We start from the raw sequence: 21243 nt of genomic DNA, 5'->3' as shown, positions 1-21243 counted from the left end.
ATCAATGTTGCCAACAGTTTCCAACATTACTTCTCTTGTAGAGTTATCCTGATACGTTTCTGCTCCAGATGCCACCCACAGAGAAGACAAATGGAGTGCTGACACCTCCACTGAAGTGCAACTTTTCAAACCCATAAGCTAGCAAAATTTGGGCTAAGCTAAAATGATGCTGCAATCAAGCAGCTGAAACTTGAGAAAATATTCTTCCAGATAACTATACTACAAAGATGAAATTCTGGCAGGTGGGGCAAGTAAGTAAAATCTAGCTATCAGAGTAAGGCAACTTGAGCTCTAAGTCTTACATGATGGGTCTTACACTAAGCCAATTAGTACCATTCAGACCAAATATGTATCTAAAAATTAGGAGCTAACAATTTACACTCATCAGAAAAGGCACAGCGGAAGGATAACGTTATCCACTAGACAGTTATACTTCTCCAACATGTTGCAAAAATACTTCAACTAATTATGAATTCCACAATAACACTTCAAATTTTTCAAAAGGTATGGCCAGTGCTCAGTCACTGATGATTTAGTTACTGAATTCCTTTCTAAATTAATAACTTTAGAGTAGCTCTTGGGACAAGAAGGATTTCTCCAGCCTATCTGCATCGGAGAGTCAGTTCACACGCCTGCTTCTGGTTGTCTTCCTCCTACAGCACTTCATTTGTTTCATGGCTTTAGGCAGCTCTACAGCAAAAGAACTTGCCATTTCCAACAAATGCAGCACTGGGACACGTATGGTTATCTTCCCATTCACACCTCAACCATGTTTTTTCTAGGAGTGAATTTGTGAAGGAAGAAAACACCTTCCATCCAATTGCATTTTGTAGAGAGGAACCTTGAATGTCTGCCCCTCTCTAGAGCATTAGTGACAAACGTGTGCTTTTTAGACATGCAGAACCCTTCAAAAGTTGACGCAAAAGTCGCAGTTTTGACTGGGACCTGCATTAGGGTAGGGTTGACAGGTAACCTCAGTGCCTTGTCAGGAGAAAACGCAACTGCAGCAGCTGCTCTGCCACATGCAGCACTAAGCCCTTCATCTCATACCTATTGAGCAGCCACCTCCTCCCTTCCTTTAGCTCTCCAAGTCCTTGAGGTCTCAGGACTATTTTGATATCAAGAAAGGTTTCTGAAGCACGATCCACTTCTTTAGAGTGATCTTTCAATTCACACTGGAAATAAACCCTCTGTCACTATAAGGTCTTTGTTACTACATTAGACCATCTGTTGACTTTCAGGACTTACCTGGTGACCCTCTTCAGTTGAGTCTACACCAGCTTGTTGCACAGCACAACAGAAGAGGGTCAGTACAGCAAAACCTTGATGCAGAGACCTCAATGCCTAAACTGTGTATTTGGAAGGAAGCTTTACAGGAAGTTTTATTTTTGACTGGCTGCACATTTAATATCCATAACTAGTGTATGTCTTCCAACTTAATTTCATCTGAAAAGAATTCTATTTGTGCACCTGAGATGCTTCACAAAGAACAGAGAACTGCAAAAGGGGACAATCAAGAGATGCACTCCAAAAGCACACTTTGATCTGAACTAAATTGCTAATAGAAACAACCATTAAAAGGTTCTAGATAACGTATGTATCCTCTGTCTAGATTTTATGTAGTTCCAGGCCCATGGAATGAAGGGTAGAGTCATCTTTTCCCCCTACTTTTTGTCCAGTGAAGTAACTTTCTTGCCATTAGATCATATCACTGAGATACAAACAATCTGAACATACTTTAAGGTTTAGGTAGGTACAGGTATTGCATTATGGTTCATTTGAGCTATGGAACAATGTTGTTTGAAGCTTTAATTGTGTTATCATCCGGGTAATGTAAATTACAGTACCAAAAATAGTTTTTCAGTCACATGAACTATGGTATCAAAAGTAGTTTTTCAGTGGATGACAAAGCCAAGGACTGGAATGAAGTATGTCACTCAGTGACAGGGAGCCCTACTGATTTGAAACAGTGTCAACAGCTCAAGTCTATCTTGCAGTCCTCCAGTGGACTAAGATACCACTGACCCGAACGGCAAACAAAGTAAAACAGACAGTTTTGAAAGCATGCCTTCCCCCTACAGAATGCAAATCTAAAAAAGCAAACAAATCTTGTACATTAAAATAGATTGCTTCGTGTTTTCCTTGCTCTATGGCATAGACAGTTTGAGCATGTACTACTTAACTGCAGTTATTTTTGGCAAAGGTCACATCAAGATGGCAATCTAATTCAGTTAGGGACTTCCTCAAATTGCAGGCACCTGGAAGTTGTTCGTATCTTCCAAAACTGGCATCTAGAATGTTCTTAACTTTAGAAACAGGCTACACAAATCTGAATTTTCAATCCACAGAAATAGAAAGGAAGCCACAAACTCTCTTATAAGAAAGCCACAATTGAAATAGTTCCCAAGGGAAACCTGTAATCATGAAGGTTATTTTTCCCTCATTTTAATTTTCAATTTCAGTCAGCAACTGCAGAACAAAACGCATATGTTAGACAAGGCCATTAAAAAGCCTTCTTTATGAAAACTTACCAGGTCAAGCTACATGCAGTGTTTTCGCTCACACACGGAGAAGTGTATATCTCCCTTTTAATAGCCTTCATTCAGTTTACTTGTTCTTTTTGTCACACACGGAGCTCCAGGCATTTCAGCAGCATGGTAAAGCAGTGAACACCTTTAACTCAAATAATCATCAGGTTTTTCTAACTGCATATAAGCTATTGCCATTTAAATGCAAGCCTTGCTGCTGCTGACAAAAGGTCAGAAATGGAATAAGCAAGAACGGTTTCAGAGAGGCGCAGTTGCAGGATGACTTTGTAAAGGAAGGCCCCTAAGTTATCTATCCCTGTTAATTATCATTTGGGGACAGACATCGATTATCTGTGCAAACACAGAAAAGGACAGTGAAGCTTTTGAAAAGCAGCAGTGAGGCAAATAAGCAATTATTGATTCGTGTGTTTGGTAAACATTTTCACCCACTCACAAGAAGGAGAGTTTAAGAGGATTTTCACTACACAGTAATAACAGAGACAGCCTCTCCAGCTCATAAAAGGGAAGTCAGAACATAAGCCAGATGCAAAACTCCAACAAACACTGATTCACAGCTCCAGTCACACTCAAAGTCATGTATGAAATGAGCAATTCAGCCATCCAGCAAGCCAAGAAGGGGAAAGAGAAGGCAATTATGTCTCTGTTCAACAGAGCACCATTTAAAGTATTCCTTCTGATTCAGCACCAACCCTTGTGATCAGTATTCTTGGCCTACCATCAATGAATTTAATTACACAATTATTGAAAAAAACCCAGAGTTCTCCCTTCCCTGCTTGCCCACAACCAGTCCAATACAAGTCACAGAAATTAGTCAGAAAGAATGTGTAGAATAGCTACCTCCACTTTTACTTTTGAAGTGCAAGTCACAGAAATGCCTGGATATTAGTTCAAGCATTACTGAAAATTAGGTGTTTCCTTTAATTGAGAAAATGGAGCTTAATCTTCTATATTAACTGATACAATGTAAGGGGCCATGAAAGGTGCACTGAGTTACTTAACGGCCATCAGTTACATATTTGAGATTCATCTGGGATATTTAATGACAGCTGAATGTTTAGATCTATGTCATCTAGCATAGTTGTGCCTGATTGCTGGATCTTCCTCTCTTATTGAGCATCCAAAGGCAAGTTGAGTTTCAGCTCCTCCCCGGTTCTGCCTTCTTTTAACTCCATATGCAGCTAGCACGCTTTAACAGCTCTGCTAACCAATACACTTGGTATCCCATAGACAATGCCTGCTTAACTTTTTTTTTTTCCCTACTTGAAACAGCTGTACCGATCAATTAATACAGATACTACAGCAATAAGCACAAAGTTCCTACCATTCAAGCTGATATAAGTGTACTTTAAAGATAATGTTTTGAAACAGGAAGGAATTCAATACAAAGGAAAGAACAGGGCCTTAGTCATGTTAAAACAATATTGTTCTACCACGGACTGACGCATTAGTCACTGGTTTGGGAATGACATGCCCTCTTCCCTTTATGCCAGCTTCGGACTTTTTCCTCCTACCTTTGGGAGCTGGTGGAGGGGAGGGAGAGCACAAGAAGGCAGTAAGTAAGGAAGTTATGACAATCCTCTTTCAACTTGTGCCATCTTCAACAGACAAAATATTTATTTGCTTTTGTTGTTACAAAGTGAAAATGTGATGCGGGATTCAAGACTCAAATACCTTTCTTAACATAGTAAGGATGTGCCTCATTTTCAAAGCTGACCATTTCAGAAGGCTTTTGAAAGAGACAGTGTTCTTTGAGATGCCCACGTGGCGCTATCTGTCCCAAGAGGCAATTAATTTTGGATCCTGACCGATGCCCTGATATTCCAAGCATATCAGCTACGCATTAAGCAAAGGACTTCATTAAAGGGCAGGAATTTAATTGAGTCTATATTCAGGTATGTCTCTGAAAGCTTGAGGGTAAGGCAGAGATACAGTAACTAAAAGTGTTTCAAAGAACACACTCTTTCTCCTCAGGAATTCAAGTTGTGTAGCTTATATTCAACTCTCTTCAACACACAGGAGACAGTCAGACCACTGGTTCCCTGTTCTAAGCCCAGTAAAGTCCCTCATACAGACACTGCTTCAGGAAAAAACTTTCTCACCAGCCCTAAGAAGTCAGGGAACAGGTAAACAACTACAGATATCCAAAGAGTCAGAAAAAGAAAAAGTGTAGTATTATCAGACAGCAAGCTTCAGTAAAACTAGACTAACCATTTCCAGCCTTAGAAACAACTACAAATTAGAAGTGACACCAGGCCATGTTCACAGGGAGAACCACTGGCAGCACAATGGGTGCAACAGTATTTATTTCCACATTTTCTACCTAAGCTAGGCTCTTAAGGACTCCTGTGATCTTGTTTAGAACTGTGTATTATATTTGCAATAAATTATTACCCTCGTACTTCAGTTTCTTCTTGTCAATATGGCTGTTCCATTACAGCATTTCTAAGTCTACTTTTTTCAACTGTATGTAAACACAAGCCTCTTTCTACCTGTCCTCCCATTCCACTAGCCATTTTTTCCACTCCTGCCTTTCCCAGATGCCATCATAAAGCCTCTCTTTGGTAAAGCAAATTTTAAAAGAAAATATAAAATTACCTCATTAATACATTGCTATCTTCATAAACTTATCCTGTTAATTCAGAACCATTTTAAAACTATCAGCCAATTACTAGCTTCATACATTTGGCTGACTCTTTCTTCCAGCAGCTTGAAATGTCACAGTACCAATTTTTATTTTACCTTTAAGACATGGACCAAAATACGTCCAATGGACTCAGAAGTCTGACCAAACAAGCCACAAAAGCAGAGCACCCAGTACTAACACCATGCTTAAACTGTGGTTTGCTTGTTTCTGACGGCAATATATTCCTAATTTTAGACACCTGAATGCTGTTAACACTAGATAAACTGCACAGATAGCAACTACTGAAGTAGATGTCATTTGAAAAAACACTCAACCATACTCATTTTCTGTGCTAAACTCAAGGCAGCATTTTAAATATCACAGGGAATGACAATTCTAATTGCATACTGCAGGATTAAATCCAAGATTGTTATCAAAGCAACATTTCAAATACGTTAACTTTGAAATTACTGTTAGCCCAGAGAGTAAACTCAAGTTAGTTCTTTTTTAACTCCACTTTAGTTTCTTCCAAAAACTGCCCTTTTTGGAAACCTGTCTTTACATTAATAATGTCAGCTTTTCTTTCAACACACTTTACTAGAGGGGAACAATCAAGTTTAAGTGATTTACCTGCATCTTTATAGGTTCAATACAAAGCAATTTATACTTCACATCTCTCACTACTTCACCAACAAAGAAGAAAAAGTCCCTGGGAAGAAGTTAGCCTGAAATTAGTCACAGCTTGTTTTCATTCAAGAGCATTTGCCAATGCAGGAGGTTTTGAGTGAGCCTCCTTAAACAGAGAAGACTGTCAGCAAAATAACCATCACTATTTCCCAATAGCTTTATTTTCCTACAACTATGACATTTCTCTAATTAAAAGATATTATTAGTAATCTCACCTGAACACAACAAGTTCAACAAAACTCTTGAGATCAGTACAGCCTCATACACCTATCCTCTGCAGTAGGCCTGCTAGATCAGAGCCTTGAGCAAGGGGACTAACCACAAACATGGTTATGTGCTGGGGTCCTTGTGAAGCTAAGATTGTCAGCGATCTTCTCAAATAACTGCACCACTCTTTCCACACAAAACCAAGTAATACATTTCTACTGTGAGTGGTGGGAATTTGAGGAGTAGTGGTATGGAAAAAGGTAGTTTAAAGGTAAAAACAGGTTAAGAGTGACTTTTTCTTGAGTTATATCATCAAGGTTATACTTCGCATTACAAAATTAAGGAATTCTATTCAAGTTCCTTTCTACATTCTTGCTATTCTCTTTGGGGAATAAAGAAGCAATAGACCTATCTAGGGCAGGGACTATTAACAGCTTGTCTCTCTAATTTGAGCACATTATCCCTGTAAAGCAAACATCTGAGCAGCATGGTACATAAAAAGGCAACCCACCTCTCTGCTCCCTTCAAGGGTCAGTTCTCTTCATGACCTCACTGCACTTCCAATCCCAAGTCTTCCGCATCAAATACCCATTATCTCCCTCCCATTCTTCTGCCTAAGCTCGTTCTTCTTGTGCTCTGCTTTAAAACAAGAAAGCCTTCTTTTGGCCTTGAAATTAGCAGTTGCTTCAGGGAAACAGTAAGTTTTCTGTCAAATGGCCTGTGAAAATTCGGGCTCCCTTGCATCTATTAATCTGCCTGTGTACATTAGCAGAACTGTTAGTTCTGTTTCAGTCTTAGTGTAAGACCTTAATCACAAAAGAAACAGCAGCTTTTGCAGTAGATAGGTAGTGTGTTGACTTCCATCATTGCTATGAGTGAACTGACCCTGCCCTGAATTCTGTCAGTCTTCTTCTTCCTCTGTTTTCCCTTTCGTCCTTCATCATCTCAGATATGCTCCTGACTGCCCTCAGGCCAAGTACTGCTGCCTTCTTGAAGACTACATCTCACATCACTGCCAAACTTGAATGTATTTTTGGCAGAACCAAGACAAGGACAGCAGAACTTATTCTCCAGCACTGTACTTCAACTACTACATGCTCAACAATTCACACAGAAGTCCTGCCTCACTGGTTAGAAACTGCTTGACTGGTCCCCAGCACAATAAACTGTTTTACTCCCTTCTCCCTCTCTTTCCCCACAATACCAACAGTGCAACAGAAACATTAATTTTGACTTGTATCCTGGCTTTATTCTCAAATTTTCTGCAAAAAAAATGGATGCCTGGATGAGAAATGCACTACTTAAATACAATTATTTAACATATGGGTTTAACATGGATACTAATACTGTCCTTATGCTGTATGCTGTTCAAAAGCTAAGAACATCAATCTCTAGCACGGGACTTGGAAACTAATGAATATTGACATTTCAAATATAACTGTAACATTTCAAGATGTCTGTCACCCTTGACATACAACTTCACTATGGGTTACTTTGTTTCTGATAATTAGCTATCTTCCCAGTCACCTTTCAATAAGGAATCCATTTCATTCCATTACAATATTTAGCTTAACATGGAAACAGTTATTTCATATATTCAGTCAGTTCCCATTCCACAAAACAGGAGGAATGCAGCTTTACACAGCAACATAATTCCTTCCTATTCTATGGAGAGGCACCCCTTCATCTCCATTTGGGTCCCTTCTCAGAGGCTATATGACAGTTCAGTTCAGAATGCTTCTTATTAAAGCAGCAATTTTACCATTTGTGTGCTTAATACAGTCCACAAAGCTGGCAAAATAAAGACTTTAATAACTTAGGTCACTTATTACTATATATTTCCAATTAAGTCCTTCGGTGTCATATACTCTTTCATGGGGGTTTTGCATGTTAATCCTAGCCTATTATACTGTGGAAAGCTTCCCTCACCTTTGAACACATTTTGTCTTTTCAATCTTAATTATCCATGATGATGATCCAGAAGTTTGTGAAAGAAGAATTTATCATTTGATTTCTTTTTCCTCCTTGGTATTTGATAATTTTTACAACTTGTTTCATTTAGTTTTTATTAGCACGGCAGAACTAACATGATGCTCAAGTGACACAAATCAATCCCTAAGAAATTGAACAGTAGAGTGTACTCAGGGAATCTGTTAAAAAAACAAACAAACAAAAAAGTCCCAAAGTAAAATACTTAATTTGTGTTCGAAGAGATGCTTTCCTCAACATCTTCATTACAAAGCAGCTTACACATCTGCCTTGTTTAATATTACTTAGTGAAGTAATGAATTTCTACTCCCAAAATAACTCCAATGTAACATAGTAATCCACTGCCACCCGGTAAAACCAATGCCATCTACTGTCATCCACTAAGGCATTTAATGAAAACTTTATATAAATGCTAAACAGTGTTTAATTGAGCTAGGACCAGGAAGAATTGAAGCTGCCACAAAGAGGCTCAAAAACTAGGTAATGCAGCATTAAGGCCACCCGTGCAACCTGTATTTGTCAGTGTAGCACAGAGGCTGTAACTCTCAAACATGTAGTGCTTTTGCATAGGACCCCCTACTTATTTATGTACACATAATGGACCTCCTGTGGAGATGAGCACTGATGCCTGGTGAGTGACCTTATTGTCTGCTGGACCTCTGTCTTATTTATTGAGGAAAAGGAACAAAAGAAGGGGACCACAGAACTGAGGACAACAATTATGACAGTAATAAGCCATTCTGCAAAAAGATGGCTATTCCTCCTCTAACACTCATCTCTCCTGTGGCTAGGCAAGTCTCATTAAACTAGAATTCAAACCAGACAGTTTTGTACCCCACTTCTGAAGTTAGAACAAGAGCCAGAGCCAAAGTATTACCAAAGGAGGCAAGTGGGAGTGAGATTCCTACCCCAAGTACTGAAAATACTCCACAAAGAAACAAATTAAAGCCTAAGACACTATTTTGGCTACTCAAGACCACGAAAAACCCTTCCTCACATTCTCTCCTATATCAACACATACAAAAGCTTCAGCATACGCACAGAGGTCATCGTGCTCAAGCAGCCCAGACAACTTACAGACTGCACATTAAATGTTCCACCTCAGCATCAAGGTGTATCCATCCTTTCCTTCCCACACTCAAACACAGGGCTCTGCTGCTTCCTTTTCACTGCCTAGAGGCCATCTACACCATTATGGAGAGCAGCACCTTCTTGCTCTTTGAACCCACTCATGTTGCCTCAGCGGACATGAACTGCAAGTCACATCCTGCTCAGATTCTACATCATGAACTTGCCTACAAGCAGAAATATCACAGACTGAGTAGCTGCCCAGCTAACCAAGCGCTCTTGAAAAAGGGTTTTACAGCTTTAACTCTCTAACAGTGGGTTAACATAGTGGAGATAGCAACACAGACAAATTCACTTCAAAACCATATTCTAGAAAGATGAGATTTTAAAAACAGTAGTTCTCACACTTTGCTATATAACAATATATTCCACAAACACAAAGTTTAAATTGGCATATTGGTATATACCCATGACTGTAAGTAGTCAGAATATTTTGCTACAAACTGTTCATTGTTTTAACAGATAAATTGCTGCTTGGAAAAAATACTATTTTTAGTAATCAAAGACTCCAAATTTGTTCAGTACAACCTTGCAAAAACAATCTCAGGCTCCTTTGGAAAACCAAACAAAAACAAAAAGCAAACAAGAGCACAACTATTTATACATCTACCAAGCAAACATTCTACAGCAGAGATATAGTAAGAAAAGAGCAGGTATTGAGTAAGAAAACCAACCCTCCCTTGGATGGGGGAGGAGATAGTAACTGCTTCAAGTTAATCTACTCAGTGCTACCACAAACTTTACTCATTATTTTCTATTCCATTGACTATATTTGTATATACGTCCACTTTTATAGAAACATTTTCCTGACAAAGTCAATGCATTAGTATACGTATTTCACCCCTCCAATGCAAAGCTTTAGAATTAGGCATTATGAAAGAATCATTTCTTCACTAGCAGTCAGCAAATGCTAAACGACAGGGATTCACTTGCACTGTCCCAGCTTCAACACGCACTGGAAAAGGCCAGTTCTTAGTTAACGGTATTGTGTTGGTTGCCACCAGTTGTCCCAAAAAAGACAGGAAGAAAGAAAGAAAACTTGGCACTAGCATCATCATCTAAGGACAGTAATCTAGAACATTCTAACAGATTAACAGTTTTTCCAATATTCCCTTCCATTACACATATTTTACACACTCCAACAAGCTTGTTTTTTCTTTACCACAAATGAAAGCTGATAGTTTCCAAACTTTGGTTTGTGACAAGGCAGAGAGCAAACCCTTTTGCAGAAAGCAAAGCCAAACAGCAATTCTTAAAGGCTTAGGTTATCACTACTTTTTACATACAGATCAGACAAAGGCAAATTTACTGCTTTTTGAAGAAGTTGGGGAAAAAAATATGCTCCTTTTTTTAACCTCACAGATACCGGTTCTAATAATTACCGGCTTAAAACTTCCATTCAGTACAGACAGGAGATACCATTTCCACACAGAAGCTCTTCAAAACAAACAGAAACACAACACAACCAACAATCCACTCTTCCAGGGAGTGAAACTATGCTATAACAATAATCATCAAGAGACAATCACAATTCTCAGTGCTCTCTATTTAAAGCACTGCAAAGCAGTCTCAAAAGGCTTGACACAAGTTTTTATCTGAAGCTGTCTACTACAAAGTTTAATGCAAAAAAAAGCACCAAAACCCAGAAAGGGTTACATCACTCAGTTATATAAGTCACAAAGGTTCAAATTTAGATTTATATTTAGTTCATCAATTCCCACCCCGAGTTCAACTCAGTAAACTGATCTATTTTTAGCTTTTGACTCTTTTGGACATTTCCTTCCTTCATCTGCGTAAATGCGTCACAGCTTCTCAAATGTTTCCCTTTGGCAAGGGAAGGATGCATCTGATTCCAAGCTTAAAAAAAAAGTTCACACACACACACACACACACACACACACACACACACACACACACACACACAACCTGAGTGGTTATTGTTGGCTGAATTGTACCCTTGTTCTGAGTCAAGCATAAGCAAACTTGACTCCAGTCCTCACCCTGTACTACAAAAGATTTTGCTCTTTCTGCACTGACAGGTAAAAGCATGTCACAGCTAAACTCAACAAGGATCATCACTAGCCAAACCATATTTTATCACCTTCTATAAGCTAGCTTGACTTGGCTCTCCTGCCTTGATAATTCAACAGACAAACAATAGAATTTTTCCAAAACGGGGACAGAAATGAAGTTCAGTTTTGTAACATCCACCGAGGCAAGAAATTCAGTCAAGTACATGTCCTAGTTTTCCTTCCAAAGGCAGCCTTCCACTACATTTGGAGAAGCTGGTATCTTTTTATTTATTTATTAAAATATAGCATTAACAAGCCAATGTCCTGGTTCCAGCCAGGAGGGAGCATGGCTAGGACCCCGATGTTGTTCTATACCACCTCACATTATTTTCCAGGAACAGGTGGAAAGGCTCACTGCCAGGTCCTGGTGCTGGAGGGAACCGTCAGGGAGTGTCGGGGATTTCCACAGGGGGTGAGCAATAACATTTCTTCGACTGTTTTCTTATCTTATTGTTGTTTCCAGTAAATTGTTCTTATCTCAACCTGTGACTTTTACCTTTTGTGCCTCCAATTCTCCTCTCCAGCTCGCCACAGGGGAGAGGTAGGGGGAGTGAGCAAGTGGCAAGTGATTTGGAGTGGTGTTGGTAGGAGCACTAAATTGGAGAATGCCATTCCTAAACCACAACGGTCAATCAACAAGTTACTAGATAAGCCATTACAGCTGACCTCATCTTTCCATGTGAAAAGGTGCTATTGTCCTAATAAATTTTAGTTTGGCTTGCCTTTGCTGTCCTTACAGGAGCCTGGCTCACATTATACCCTGTCAACTAAGCAATGCACAGCACTGATTTCTTCTTTGAACTTTGCAAGCTATGGCAAGTTCAAGTCTAACAACTATCTTTAACTACAGAAAACAAGTACTTGGGGTACACAAAGTGTGACTTTCAGGGGTGTAAAGTAAGACCATAAGATACTGCCGTAACTATTCCAGTTCCATTCTTTTTAGGGCCAATCTGATGTGCAATATGCAACCAAAATGAACTTGCTAACTAACATCAATAAAGCAAATAAATAAAGACAGGGATAAAAGCTTCAAGAGTAAATCTTTATTAAAAAAACCCAAACAGTAATGGCTGTTCAGTTTCTTTAGAAAAGAAATCATATCCTATCTTATTACTCTATAGTAACAGACAGACGGAAGCCTCTGAAGATGGGTTTTGACATCTTCTTAAGTCTGATGTTCACCGCACTATGTGCTATCAGCTTTTGCGCAGAACAGGACAATTCAGTCAATTTATATTTCAATTCACCTTGATTTGCTAATGGCTTTCTACTTTTTTTTTCTGTGCTTTGAGCTGGAGATATCTGGAATTCAATAGAAGAATTACAAAAGGCCAAGACATTTCAACCTTAGCCTAAATTTTTTAGAAGAGGGTGGAGCATTTTTATGATTGCAGAAAATGGTACCATCTTTGCACTCAACATGTCCAAAACTTAGTGGCATGATAAACACTTGAAATTTGGAATAACTTACTACCTTAATGCTGGTAGAAAATTATATTCAACAGCCAAGACCACAAAATGTGTATAGCAAAGTCCACTGTGTAGCATAGGAGGTTAGCCAAGTAATATTTAGTATTTAAATACTCCACTTATTCTAACTCTTGATGTATCCTCTTTTTGTTATCTAGGCCAAGTTTTAAGAAATGTCACTTAATTTCTTCCCAACATTTAACAGCTACTTGGGCTCTGAAAACAAGCAATCCCCAAGACTTCAAACACTTCTGTTTTCACTAAATCTCAGCAACAACATTTTTCATTGTTCGATACCTCAAAGTTATTAACCAGCTATGTGACCGTCACAAAGCTGGTGAAAAGCCTTTGATCAAATGCCTTGATAAAGTATCTCATAAGGCTGCAGGTTTCCACAAAATTATCCACAAAAATGCAGGAATTCAGTATAAACCCTGAAAGTTTTGGATTTTGATTCACTCTTTCGTGCAATAAGTGAGGTATAGACTAGACAAAAACAAGTAGATATTTACCATGTCCTCGTGAGCCCTATCTGTCAGCAGTATATTTCCCTGGTCATTTTTAGTACTTAGGAAATCTTACTTCACTATAACCCCAGATCCTCAGACTCTAATTGCTAAGCAGTCATGCACAAATCTGACCATAAAAATCACTACTGGTTGTTTACACAGTCAGCAGACACCTCACAAATGTGTATTACTGCTCATACATGCACTAAGACTACAAGAAAACATGAGTAATTAAGCTCCATGTAGGTTCACAGGTGACTAGAATGCATTGGGATTGCTCACAATAGCCCTGTTCAGTGCCTGCTGCCCAGAATACTTTCTCCAACTTTTTAACTAAGAGATTTGCCATGTATTTGCTCAGTATTTGAAGCTACATGGAATATTTAGTTTGACAGTGTATACATGGACACATATATCTCCATGCACACTGGTAAAACCAACCTTCCTAATCTCAGACTCATGTTCTCACTCTTACACATGCCAATAACATTTTCCTGACTCTTACAAAGATTTGCAGGAATTATCCAATCACGCCGTACTATACGTATATTATACTATAAAATATAGCAAACTGCTGACATATTTTGAATGCTGGAAGCCAACACTTTTCTTCCTATACTTTACAACTTGCCTCCTCAACATCTTAGAGAGACAATAAAAGGAATTTTCTCATCCTCCTGTAAAGGTTCCTTTGTCCTCTTAAGGAAAAAAAAAAAACACAATTATGAAGCAGTAATACTTATTTCTGTTCTTCAGTAAGGTCCAGATTACAAAATATCACACTCAGAAGACCAGCAAGAGACACAGTTCAGCACTGCTCAGCAGGAAAACCTGTTACATATTTGCAGTGTTTTTTATTAACCAGTGGTACTGCCATTTATGCATAGCAGTAATGCAGCAGATGAAACAAATTTGACTAAATGATTTCAGAAGACTCCACTCAACAGCCCTGAAAAACAATTCTATTTTTTAAATAAATGCACAAAGACAATTAGGCTATTTCAGATGAATTAGAGCAGCTATTTGGCAAAAAAGCCACTGGAAAGGGCTTTATATCTTTAAAGCATAATCTTGTCATTTGTGCTGTTTGGTGAAACTTTGTGGACACAACTCATTTATGACCCTCCTCTTTGTGCATCAATACAACAACTTACTCTAGAGGCTGAAAATCAGATGCTTTAATGTGCCGTAGTGTCTACTGCTAAAAGCACTTGAGTTGTTCCCTGTCATTTCAATTCCTCCTACTCACTACTGGATAAGTGATCTGTTTTCTCAAAACAGCAGTATCCTTCCTGAAAGAATATGACTCAGCTTTGCAGATCATCAGTATTACTTCACCAGTAGTCTACTTTTTGCTTTCACCGCATCAAGAAAAATCTTAAGTTAAACAAAGATCCCTCTCCAAAACAAGTCAATTTCTTTACAAGAACAATCAAATAGATGTAACCATTATACTTCTTAGATTCAAATTGCCTGCTATGACCTTTGTGTTTTGTTCTGTTTGTTTTTTTACCTAGTAGCCTTTTTGTTAAGATTAAACTTAGTTCTCATCAAGCAGAAAAATTTTTCTGTGTTCTCTTTAAAATCATCACCCACTTTCAGACAAATATCCTTCAGCCACCACTGCATTTCCAAAGCTTCAACACGTCTTTACTATTTTAACTTTTGCTGACCATGAACAGCTATTTCAGTGATCTCACCTCCTTCACGCTGCAGACCAAAAATCACTGTGCAGTTTCACCCTATTAATAAACTGACCTAAGAGTCTGCATCTAAACACATCTATTTGTTGACAAGAGAAGAGAAAAACTAATATTTTCTCTTTATACTGGGGTAAGGGAAGTCTTTCCAGCCTTTCTTCAGGTTTATTTACTTAGACAGTGATTTTACATGCAAAAGCTTTTGGAAGTCACATGATATTTCAGGTTTAAATTCATACCTGTTTCTGTGGGACAGAAACTTAAGAGCTGTGGGACATGCTTAACTGGGGAGAAACCATTTCTTTAAAAAATATTTACTACCTATCTTGTCTACATAGTGACTGAGCTCCTCAATTAATGAAAGCCTCAGCTGCACCAAATCTAGTCTTACTTCTGTCAGCTTCTTTCTGAGCACATCTGCATTTCATAGCTAAAACATACTCCTTCCAAGAATGGACCTGGCTCTCTACTCTAACTCCCATTTACCTTCCACTTCAAATGTATACAGTTTATCAACTGTCAGCTATCATGGACAGCTGTCCCCTCGTAGAAATATTTCAGACTTCTGCCTCCAATTGTTTCAAACTAACTTCTAACTTCCTCTATCCTTGGCTATCTCCAGAAAAGTCTGGCTATTTCACACTGAGCCAAGTTACACAACAGCTGCTGCATTTCACACTGAAGCTCTCCATCATATTCTTCATTGTCCTAGGGAACATCCATCCAACAACGCTATTCCCAGAGTAACTTCCCCATTGTAACTTCTTTGTTTCTGTAGTTATTTTTGCTCTGCATATGGACATCAGAATTATCAAGTTGTGACATTTTCCTATGGTGTTTTTCAAAACATCATGTACATACGTACACCCTCCATGTCACTTTAACCATCTTACTAAAATGGATACCTCCGGAATTGGATCAAAAGTTCACAGTAGGACCCATTTCTTCTTCAGCCCAGGTCAATCGGCACTAATGACAGCAACACTGCTGCAACCTTTTCACTTCCTCAAGCAACTCAAAGGACAAACTAACAGATTCTTGAAAAGCTGACACAACACTGTAAATTTTTTGTGGTGTTTACTTTTTTTAATACAGATACTGTCATCACTCTAAGCAGCATGAAAGAATGGACAAGTTGTTTCATACTTTAAAAACTCTCCACTTCTTAAAACTCCCAAACACCCCTCAGTTCCTGACAGCCACAGGGACAAGAACCAATACTTTCAGAGGACAGCATGGAGCTATATATGGGGTACCACCAGTGCTGCCCGCCAAAACTTCACTTTTGGCTTCACTACTAGATTGTTTTTGTTAAGACACTTGTCAGTACTCTGTAGCTACTCTGTCACACCAAGTAAGCAACAACCACAGGTCTGACTACCTTCTCTGTAAATTAGCTAATACACATCAGCAGGAGATGGATGAACGCTCTTAGAAAGGCACTATCTTAAATTTATGGATCGTGTGTTCTGCTTCATGGATTTAAGCTGGAAACTGGGCTTGTTTTTCACATTTACATTGTTTTTCACATTTACAGCTACCTCGCCCATGATCTAAAAGCGAGTGTGTTTTTTATTAGTAGTATTCATGGAAAAACTTGCTGCCCTTTTAATAATACGCTTTCTTTTTCTTTTCCATGTAATCTTTCCCAACCCTCTCTTCTTTCCCTCTTTCTAGGAGACTTTCTCTACTATGGTAGCATTTTTAACGTTGTCTACTACAGGCAGTCAACTATCCCAGCCACTATCACACAGGACACTAATGTAAAGCAAGCTAGGCAACCGATTACAAAGCAATATAATTAGGAAGCAATAAAACATAAGTCCTCCTTGTAAACTTGAAACAACACATTTTCAAATAGATCTGTTGTTTTTTATCTTTATGGTATCATTTGTTCAGTGATGTTCATGAAAACTAAGCAAACCACAAGATCATTATTTAAGAGAAAAAAAAAAAAGAAAATCAATCATCTTTCCACAACACTCATTAATACTTCCTATAAGGTCTCAACTACTCAAGCAATTATCAGCCTAGGCTGCTATAGGCAGACTTGTTTGAAGCCAGACTGATTCAAGTCTCAAGTCACTAGTAGTACTTGAAGAAGTCTTCTAATGTCCATAATCACAACAAATCTCAGCACCCCATTTTCCTAAAATACTCACAGGGACATTTTGGTACCTATACACATGTATTTCAAAACAAAGTTTTAAATTCTCTTATCATTAAGCTTACATTAAGAAAAACATAGAGAAGGAGGTTACGCTAAGTGTATAATATTAAAACCAGGTGCTATTCAAAGCTATTCTGGCTACCAGCCTGTTCTCTGACTACACCTCTGGAGAGGTGGCACACTGAACTCTCTACTTGGGACACCTATCTCCTCCAGACCCAGGTTTATCTTGCAGACTTACTCCTCTCTTAAGAAAGCACTGCTGCCACCTCTGTAGATTAGATTTTAGATGGAAAATACTTCACTTTTTTATTTTCCCAGATCAAATTCATGAATTATGATAAAGTTGTATTCAGATTTGACCTGGCAAAGCTTGGGCAGTTTTTTATCCTAGTGAAGAGTCTTTCGGGGCCTCTTGTTTTTCCTTTTTTTTTTTTTTTCAAATACCCTCCAAAGGGTCCCTGCCCATTGCTCAGTAGGTATATTATGATCCTTCTAGGAATGTGGCAAGTATTCGCATAAACTGGTAGTGACAACACAAATCTCAATGGCTTTGAAAACTGTATCCTTTGTCCATACATGAATGAAGCTACACAGTTTGCAGAAGCCACTCATACAAAATATATCTTACGGGAAACGACTACATTCACTTTCATCTCAAAACTGTGAAGAGTTATCGCTTGATAACCTGGGTTGGTTTTTTTTCCACAATGACTTATCAGACTCATTTATAAAGCCATTTGCTACAGTGTCTAGCCAGGAGCTGACTAAAGTGCTTACAAGCTTTTCTCTCCGCATCCTTTTGTATTCACAGACTTCTCCATTATCCCAGAAGGATGAGTTTAATTACTAAATGTTCAAATCAATGGATTTTTTTTAGATGAAAAAAGTTTTATTCTTTATGCCTAAAACCAAAATTCAGTAACTTCAACTAGCAAAAGTTCTTTGGTTTGGAAGACACTGTTATAATAGGATGATTTAAACTTAAGAGACAGCCCTCATTCTTACATCATAAAGATGTCAGTTGAGTCTCCTTCCCAAAGTACTGAGGACTGAAAGCTGCAAAGATGAAGACTAAACAAAACCTCTGTATGGTTGCTGCCCTGTAAGCCGTGACTTGATGGCACTCTGTCAAATTCAACTTCGCTCATGTTAGATGTTTTCAGACCTTTCAAATACATAGAATACATTTTGAAAAGTTTTATCTTAATACCTTTTCATAAAGCATAGATCTTGTTTACTTAACATATGTATTAACATCCCTCTACCCAGCCATTTACACTCTGCACCACTGGGTTTCCACACACTGGTAGTCTTTTTTTCGTAATTCTCAGATATTTTACTAGTCCTTTCAAGTCACACCAGTGTACTTCTAATAAGAAAAAAAGAGACGCTTGTCTATACATTTACAGTTCAAAACATATCCCTTCTGTCTTACACGGTTATCTCTAATTTCAAATTTACATATAGGACAGAAAGGTACTTCCTACAACTACTGTGTTTTCTCTGTCAAAGTGTAATCACTTTGCCTGGCACTAAACTCTGCTTCTTAGCAGTTTTACTCTTAATCCTGCCATGAAGAAAGTGACAGATCTAACAAGGTTGTTTTGTCTTTTCAACTTCAAATAATGAGATTTAGATACCAAACAGGTAACAGAAAGTAAGCTGTCTCAATATCTTCCCATTCCAATAAAGGAATTCCTAATTTATATTCAAGACATACAATCTTTATGTGTTCATACTACTACCTCACTTCTAGTTCAGCTGCTTTCTTCACATTTCAATTGCAACTTATTTCCACAACAACTCAACAGTGAATTTACATTTACATAACCAAAGTGAAAACTGGAAATGCACACATTTCAAGTGATGTGAACCTAGCTGCTGTTCAGTATCCTAACAAAACATTTTCCAAATAATGGAACTCCATTCTCCAGGCTACTTTAACTCTACTTCAGACTTAGTCTTACAAGAGGACAGGAGGAAAGCCAATAACCCCACTTGGCAGCTCAACTGACCAGTTTAACTAACCTAGAATTAGAATTTATTGTTTAGGCAGGTTTTTTGTTGTTGAGTTTGGTTGAGGTTTTTTTCCTTCTGGAAAACGTTGGAACATTTTTACTCTTTTTCTCTTTTAAGTAACAGATACAGCTTTGATGATATTCTCTGCAAGTGACAGGAAAAAGGAAGCATTTGTCATTCTAAATTCCGTAGAGAGAAAAATATTTTGTCTGCTCCTATACACCAAACAAAGATTTTTCCTTGTTCATTGATCACAAAGCCCACTGCGTTTCACTGAAAAAAAAAAAGTGCCTCCTGTTCAAACAAAGAGAAGCACTGGAGATCTCTTAACAGACCCTTTCCTTATAAAAGAGTGTATCATGTACGGAAGCAGAATTCAAAAAATTCTTCCCAATACCAAACAGCCACAATAGATGTCAGAACATTTTCCAGCATATGTCACAGCCCAGGCAGAACCAGATAATCTCCACAAGTAAATACAGAAATGAGAATGTCAGTTGTTAAATACGCTCTAAGAGTTTTTCGATAAGCATTTGACATGTCCTTCTACTACTTTAAGATTTTCGGTCGCTGCAAGAGTAAGCTCAGTGTAACCTCCCCGTTATCAAAAATTCTCAGCATCGGAAGTCATCACTACACCACTTATGAGTTTATCAACTTTGTGTCATCCCTCTATACTGAAACACAAATGTGGAAGTTGACTATTAATATAGCTGGCAGGGTCTTCCAGAACTGCAAGATTACTATACAAGCACCCATTTGTAACTACTGTGTTTAAGTCTACTGTAATTTGTCATTTTGCTTTCAACGGGATTTTTTCCTGAGAACAATAAAGCTCAGTCCTTCTTCCAAGAAGAAATCCACCAAGGCCAGCATCTTGACTCGACAAGGAGCTTCACACTCATTGCTGTCACGTGAAACAGGTTGCCTTGGGAGCATCAAGCCCTCCAGAGGGGACACAGCCCCTTGTTCGGACTCTGTCCACAGAAACGCAGCTCCGAGTGCTCTTTCAGGGATGTCTGCTGCAAATCACACCTCCTCCTTCGCTCTCATTAAATCAAACACACCGAACAGCATGCAGCGACCGCGAGCAGCACTGATTACGCCGTTTCCCACTTCCCTCACGGACTTCCCTTAAAAACCCAGTGAACACTGCTTTTACTAGTATTATTACTACTGCCATCACTATTATTTTTCAGACACAAAATCGGCCATCGCCCTCATCTTTCTAGCGGTGAGTCTGCATTTTCCTTGTTCGCCGCTCCTTTTTAGGCATCCCAACGGAGCAAATGCCCAGCCCTGCCGCCCCGCCCGGGAGCGGTGGCCGGGGGTGCCCGGGGGGGCGCGGAGCCGCCGGCGGAGCGAAGCGGAGAGAGGGGAGGAGCTGCCGCCGCTCGGGGGAGGGCAGCCGGCACCGGAGGGAGGCTCCGCTGCCGCCACCGCCGCCCAGGCTACCGGCAGGGCTCCGTCCCCGATGGCGCTTCGTCTGGCCTGGGCAGTCCAGCCTTGCGCTCCGTCCCCGCCGCTATGCCCCGGGGACACCGTCTGGGCGGCGGGGGCAGCCGCCCTGCCCGCCCGCTTGTGTGCCGAGAGTAAACACTGAGGGAAAAGGCGGCCTCCATTTTTTTTTTTTTAATCCCGGCAGCCTGTCAACAGGCTCCCCCCCCCCTTCCCCTCCCGATCCTCCGCACCGAGCCCGGCTTCCCAGCCCGGCAGCGCCCGAGAGCCGCTACTGCCCCGCCTCAGCCAAGGCAGGGACACCTCTTAAAGTGGGCTTCGCTTTTTGTCTGCCTCTTTCCCTTCTCGCTGTAACATCTGCTCTCCACGCTGCCCTCTCCCGCTCCTGCCCTGGGCCGCCACCCAGCAGCACGGCATCGGCGGAGCACTGCCTTTTATAGCGGTGTCATCCCCACCTGCCTCCCCGGGGGGCCCGACCGGCGCAGCCCGCGCCCCGCAGCCCCGTTCACCCCTTCCGCCCTCTCGACACCCTGGGCTGCCGGACCCGAGCGGGTCCTCCGCCCGCAACCCCCAGCGGGGCATTTTCGGGAGGCTCGGGTCCGCCTGACGCTGTGTGGTGCCGCCTGGCCCCGGTGACGCGCCCGCTATCGGGCCGG

General features: G+C 39.9%; 1 protein-coding gene across 1 annotated transcript in view; it reads right to left on the bottom strand.

Moving 5' to 3' along the window:
• Positions 1 to 21243, bottom strand: part of TRIO (trio Rho guanine nucleotide exchange factor) — a 249037-nt gene that overhangs the window by 227124 nt on the left and 670 nt on the right. The gene's annotated exons all lie outside the window — the stretch shown is intronic.

The sequence above is a fragment of the Chiroxiphia lanceolata genome, chromosome 1 (genome assembly GCF_009829145.1).
Source record: "Chiroxiphia lanceolata isolate bChiLan1 chromosome 1, bChiLan1.pri, whole genome shotgun sequence".
In the NCBI taxonomy this organism is placed as follows: domain Eukaryota; kingdom Metazoa; phylum Chordata; class Aves; order Passeriformes; family Pipridae; genus Chiroxiphia; species Chiroxiphia lanceolata.
Note: the sequence above shows the minus strand (reverse complement) of the source record. Positions and strands in the feature narration are given on the sequence as shown.